The following is a 6,899-nucleotide window of genomic DNA, read 5'->3' as shown; positions in this document are numbered from 1 at the left end:
ATTGAGGATTTTTAATAAAGCAACATAAAATTGTTTCTAATTCAGATATCAGTCCTTCCCATGGATCCGCCGGAAGATAAGGAAATGGGATTTCAGAGAACGGCTGTTCATCGAAATTCTAGTCGTCCGTACTTCGATCATCGTTTCACCTTTGACCTGAGAGACACAGATCACGCGAAACGAATTCAACTGTCTGTGTGGCATCGTGACCGAGAAAACAAGTAGGTGATACTGTTTTTTGATACTCCTCTGCCTCCTTGCCATTATTCCTCCTCTAAATGGGTATGCATATCCCCCCATACTTTTTTGTAGCGTGATTAATTGTGTCATTTTCTGTGATTTTCTCTGGTGATTGTGGATGGCGTGCTGGGTACGGTATGTTTGACGCGGAGGCGTCTCCGTGGTTGGATTTAAATGCAAATGAATCCTGCAGGGAGCATTTACCACAATGTTACATAAACTACTGTGTGAGAATTTCAGTGATTCTGTGGACGGGCCAGTTAAACTATCCACTTGTCCACACTCTCCCTTTTTTGCTTGTGCCTCTCCAGTTCTCTCACAATGAATTTTGAAGGCAACCCCCAATCATTAGAGCTAAAATATACTCTTCTTGCTGAAAATTATATATAACATCATGCACATATATATGTGGGAGAATATTCTCCCTTCTGAGGCTAAATGGTCATGCGCGAGTTCAGGAGCTCTCACGACAATTCGGCACTCTCGGGCAGAGTTTTACCCATGAGGAGTCTTCGTGAGGATATTTTCCACACAAGACTGTGTGTTGATAACCCAAATTGCGGCATTGGATCGATTCAGCCATTTTGAATCAGTCCGTCTCTTCATTTTCACGCGTATAACTTCCCGTCCTCGTGCAAATAGTTTTTCTCGCAAAATATCTATTATGTGTAATTTTTGCAATTAAGATTATCTCCTTTCTCCCAGTGTAAGTGAATGTGCTAGAGAACATCCCCCTGTGTTTATACGCCCCAGTTAACTTTTTCACCCCAAACACTCTCCCGGAGGGTGGATTTTTGCTCTGGTAGAGTGAAAAGAAGAAGAAGAAAAAAAAAGTGCTTTTATGGAGTACTGAAGGATTTTCTTGGAGAATTTTAATTAATCTTACATAGCACCATCATCATTAATTAAATATCTGGAATGTGTAAGGAAAAACTGGAATATTCTCCGTAAACCATCAATTCTTCAAAATGCTTGAATATTCCACCATAATTTCCTATTTAACTAACAAAGAGTGAATAAATTGTTCGTAAATATCATTAAAGAATGGGTATCATTATTTATGAGATGATACCCTTTAAGTATACTATCTCGGTTCTTACGATGAGTAATTTCTGTGGTGATTCTGAGGATAGAACAGACTGTCAATGAAGAAGTTTTCTCCACCCCTAAAAACTCAAGTGGATATAACTTTGTCTTTCCTGCCGTGATATTTATTCAGTGAGCAAAGTGATTTTGTAATTATTTAAAATACTAAACATCATAAGATAAGGAAAATTCTAAATATTTTAGCAGTTGCGCCTGTGCTTTGTGAATTGCATTAAGCAAGTTTTTAGTAACTTTAAATCACTATAATTTCATCAAATTATAAATTCCCGTTTATACTCCTACGTGCACCGTTAAAAAGTTCTTAGTTTAATGACTAAACACTCTGCGTGATGAGGATAATTATATGGACCCTCTTTGCATCAATGGGTGCTTTTAAGTTTTTCCTAAGTACTTCGGACGACCAAAGGAAAATTCCATGAATTACATTCTTTGGAAAAATATCCGGATTATGAGCAATCACTGTTTGCTAAAAGGATTTAATTGAGGATAATATAATAGAAAAACTGAAACAATGAAAATAGGATTCGAAATTCGAATCAATTTATTATAGTCATTGTGATACAGATACTTCATATATCCAACCAACAATATGTGCTTTAATTTTTTTCTTTCTTAAAGCTATGTTGCAATACTTCATGCACATAGAATAAAAAAGTGGATGGTATTAAAAGATAACCTTATAATAATATAACCTGGGACATACAAGGGAGACACTATTAATTGGAATTTGCTACGTAGCATAACCGGGAGAGATGTTATTTCGAGGTTATCTATGAACATAACCTTACTTTTCAGTAGAGTATATTTTCTTTTTAAGATATTCCATTTCTTTTGTTCTGTATCACCTAAATTACATCAATAATTAAGGTTACTTTAAAATTTCGTGTATATAGAACAGTATCGCATTTTTTTTTAATATGACAGTATTTAGGGGGAGGTGGGACACCTCTAAATAGAGGAAACTTTGAAATTGGGCTTTTTCTCCTATTTTTAAATGGAATTGAGCCTTATCATAATGTAACTTAGCTTCACAATTTGTTTGTAAAGCTAAATTATATCATGATAAGGTACAGCTTCATTTAAAAATAGGAGAAAAAAGAGTAATTTCAAAGCTACCCCAATTCAAAGCTGCCCCACTATCCGCTACGTGTCACAAAATTTAAGAATTTGAACCAGGGACATGACGTTTCCTATGTTTCCCATATGCTTCTAGCCGAAAAAACTTTTGAGTTTATTAGCTGTTTTCTGTCATTGTAGAGTGAATTAGCAAATAATACTAATACAAAATAAAAGCCAATTTAATAACGAAAAGGCAACGGAAAACCCCAATATGGCAACATACATAGTTTTGGAGATATCTCGTGAAATATGTACGAAAACAGGAAAAAATTTACACTAAAACTGGTCGCATTTTTCAGAGCTAATGTCACCCCCTGATTTGAACAGTAATTAGTTGTGCACTTCTGAAATATAGTATCGTTGACTAATTTACTAATTTATTAAGGATGGCTGGTATTAAATGAGGCATGTCATTTAATAGTTCCACTGGAGATTTTCTGTTTATTCCATTCCCGCGAATTTTTATTTCACCTTGGAATGATTTTCAATTAATTCGCCTCTCGAAAAATCTTTTAAAAAAATCCTAAAATTGAAATGCAATGTTATTTTAGTCCTTTACTAATCGCAGTCCAAGATATATTGTTGTCTAAATAAAATAAAGTATTAGTTAGAATAGTAAATGTTTTAACACAACAAACACAAAGTCCTTCCAGATATAAATTTTATAAAAAAAAGCTAAAGTTTTTGCTCATTTTTGCTGAATTTCAAGCGATTAGCTACCTCTGTGGTGATTTGCCGTCTGTAGTGACAGTATGTCATGTTAATTTCTCATAAAAGAAAGCCCTATGATGATTTTTTTTGATTAAGTGCTTAAGTGAAAATTTATGTTAAAAGAAGGTTAAAGCGTAAAATTTTTTATGTAATGTCTAACACACAATAACTTTTGTTTTCGAAACATGTTTTAGAATTTGCCTATAACGATGAGCAAGATGTGTCACTGAGTCAGTGAAATTTAGATTTTGACATCTCGCTCTCGCTTATGGTCAGTGCACAATAACTTTTGTTTTGTAAACTTGTTTTTTTTTTTTTTTAATTTCAATGACAGTGAGTGAAATGTAGATCTAGTTATCTCATTCACTCGTGTAGTCAGTTTTAAAGACATGTTTACAACGTAAAAGTTATTGTGCGTCGAGTATTATACAAATTTGAAAACATGTTTAAAAGCAGTGATAAGCCTAGATCAGTTTATAAAGATGTGATTATTATGCTCAACGCACAATAACTTTTGTTTTGTAAACATGTTTTTGACATTTCAATTAGTGTGAATGAAACAGAGATCTAGTTATCTCCCTCTCTCTCATAGGAAATTTTGAAAACATGTTTACAAACTAGAGTTATTGTGCGTTGGGCATTACATTGCAGATTCAGTTTATGGATTTTTAGTATGTTTACTATTATGCCCAGCGAACAATAACTTTTGTTTGTAAACATGTTGTCGGAGCTTCCTGTGAGAGGAAGTGAGATCTAGATCTAGTCATCTCGCTCACTCTCATAGGCAGTTGAGAAAACATGTTAACAAATAAAAGTTATTGTGTATTGGGCATGAGTGAGATCTAGATCATCTTGCTTACTCGCATTTTCGAGAATATGTTTTGCACAAAAATCTTTGCAAATCAAAAGTTATTGTACATTGACCATTATAATATGGTCAAAATAGTCTAATATAATAAGGCGTAAAAAAATTTTTATAAGTTGAAAAATATTACCAATTACTTACGTATTTTGATTTCATTATTTTAGTGTTCCGTGTAAGGGTTATGCCCTAGACACACTTACGACTTAAGCCGAGAGACGACTTAGTGGAAAATGATGGAAAACTAGTTTGACCATTATTTCTAATATAATTACGCTAAGCCGTCTCTCGGCTAATCCTCAGGTCTGTCAAGGCCCTTAGTTATCATACTCATTTTCCCACTTCGGCTAAGCTTTCATTCTTTCTTCTAACAGAACCTCTATTCAAAAAACCTAAAAAAGGCTTTTCGTTTAAGATATTCGCTTTCAGCATAAAACCTTTATTAAAATTAAGAAAATACAGAAAAATAGACAATTATCTATTAATAATATCCATATTGAAATAACTTGTGTTTTCAATTTTCTCTGCACTCTTCGTGATATATGTCCTAAGACTCTTAATATTATCAAATAGAAATCTTTCCCATGTCCTTTGGATGTCTTGTTTATGTCACACGATATTCTGGGATATTTTCCTCCCATTAAATTGTCTTTGTTCGCATCAAGTGGATTTATGAGGAATTTGGTGAATAAGACGAGCTAAAAGGAAAATGGTTATTTAGATATTTTAACAAATTGTAGACATTTCTTGCCCCCATTCAAGTCCTTGTGACCCATTGTAACATATAAATATGTAGTTCTTTATATTCTTACTTCGGCTCCACACTCACACTCCTATTTTCACAAACCCTTCGAAAAAAAAAGAAAGTGCTGTATTTAAGCTTGAACGCTGGGGGTTGCTCATGATGTGGTCAGACTATTTCACTGTGCAAAAGAGGAGCCAAAATGACTCGACCAGTCTTTAAGGAATATGGATGGTAATTAATAGAAAATATAGTGACGACCGGGGAGAGAAAAGCGGGAAAAAGTGAAACAGTATGGAGGAAAATGTTGATCATATTTTGTTCTCTCATGTGGGACTCCTTACGTAATATCATCGCACGTCACTCCCCCACATCCATTTGCCTTCATCACCCTATTTTGCCACTCGAGTCTCCAAACACAAATCCCCAAAGACACCCTCAACTTTTATTTAATCGATCAATTAGTTTGGAGGTATTAAGGCATCTCTCGTTGTCATTGTATCCAATTTATCTAATTCATATGCACTCGATGATGGTCAACTATCAATAGGGCATCTCTCTGTGCCATTAACTCAATTATGCATTGCAATTGCCCCTTATCACAGAGCACAACCCAAACAAACATTATTCTTTATTCATGAATTTATGTACAAAACTCCCTATTTATTTTTGGTTCAGTCAAATGGGGTAAATGTATGTGGGTTTGGGGTATCCCAAAAAAGCGGAAGTTGGGGGGGTTTTAATGGTGCCGAAAAAGCAACTCAAAATTGATTTAATATGCCAATTGTTAGAGTGCTGGCACAGCAAAAGAGAACGAAAATGAACATACCACACTTTATAGTTCATATTTATTGATTTTTTTTCACACTCCTTATCGTGCATTATGAAGCCCATAATCCTTCTAGTCGTACGTTGTGTGACCACACAGCAATTTCCATCAACATTGTCAGTTTTCTTTATCTATTCTATCACTTTATATGCAATCCTCGAAAAAAATACAATGGAACATTTCTGCTGAAATACGCGACTTCAAATTTTATTACCTCTCTTTACTACGATCAAAATGTTATAGCTCAGGAAAATTACAGACAGGAAAAATATGAATATCATATAAAAGAGGTGGTTAAAAGGAAAAAGAAAACCTTTTGTCAAATGCTCGAATTTCGTGAATTTGAGTTTAATGCAATGCCACAAAAAATAGTTTCATATTTTAGGTGAGATTCTTAACAATCTCACCTACTATAATCCTAACAAAATTTCATGTCCTCCGATCGCGCTCAAACTTGGCCAAAATGTGTTTCGCCACTTCCTGATCACGAATATATGGGGGGCTAAGTTACGTTCCCGGCCGGCCGGCCGGCCGTCCGGCCGCTCTTTGGAGCTTAATAGCTCCTAAACTAAAAAAGATATCGACTTGCGGTTTTCGGCAAAGGTTAAATATCGTATGAAAATTGCAACATGGTGCATTGACCCCCCACCCCCCACCCCTCCTTCCGCCATTTTGAAGACCCCCCTTTTTTTGTTTTCTCAATAGCTCCGCCCCTATGGCATCGAGCGGGCTCAAATTTTAGTATGTTATAGCTGGGCCTTAGAGCTTTCCATCAGTACCAAACTTAAGGTCCCCCGACCCCCCTGACCCGAGCTATAAGGGTCCAAAAAAATTTTCTTAAAATGGCCATAACTCCGGTTCTAATTGTCAGAATTTAAAAAGTGAGGGCTTTTTGGAAAGCTCTCGTGAAATGCCACTTCCCCTTCTAACATCGCAAGTTCATAAAACCACCGCTAGGGGCGCTTTTTTTAAAAAGAAAATGTTTAAATCCTAAAAGTTAAATAACTCAAAAATTCCTTATGCAATCGGGCTGAAATTTTAGTATGTTGTAGCCGTTGATTATACCTATCAAACAAAAAAAACCTTAAGTCGATCCATAACCCCTGACCCGAGCTATAAGGGGTCAAAGTTCGAACATTGACCGGCCTCTATCTCCGGTTCTAATTAACATAGCGACATAAATTTTACCTTTTTGGTTTCGTCTCGATTAGCACTTTCTGATGGAAGTTCAAAAAGTCACCACAGGTGGCGCTGTGATAACGTCAAAATTCATCGAAATTCAAAGTCAC

At 35.4% G+C, this 6,899-nt stretch overlaps 1 protein-coding gene across 1 annotated transcript in view; it reads left to right on the top strand.

The window, feature by feature from the left end:
* Positions 1 to 207: 207 nt before the first annotated feature.
* Positions 208 to 6,899, top strand: part of LOC129809550 (serine-rich adhesin for platelets) — a 34,198-nt gene continuing 27,506 nt past the window's right edge. The window contains 1 exon segment of the mRNA XM_055859473.1: positions 208 to 221. The gene's annotated coding sequence lies outside the window, so the exon portion shown is untranslated.

The sequence above is a fragment of the Phlebotomus papatasi genome, chromosome 1 (genome assembly GCF_024763615.1).
Source record: "Phlebotomus papatasi isolate M1 chromosome 1, Ppap_2.1, whole genome shotgun sequence".
NCBI classification, from domain to species: Eukaryota; Metazoa; Arthropoda; class Insecta; order Diptera; family Psychodidae; genus Phlebotomus; species Phlebotomus papatasi.
This window is presented reverse-complemented; position numbering and strand designations above follow the sequence as displayed.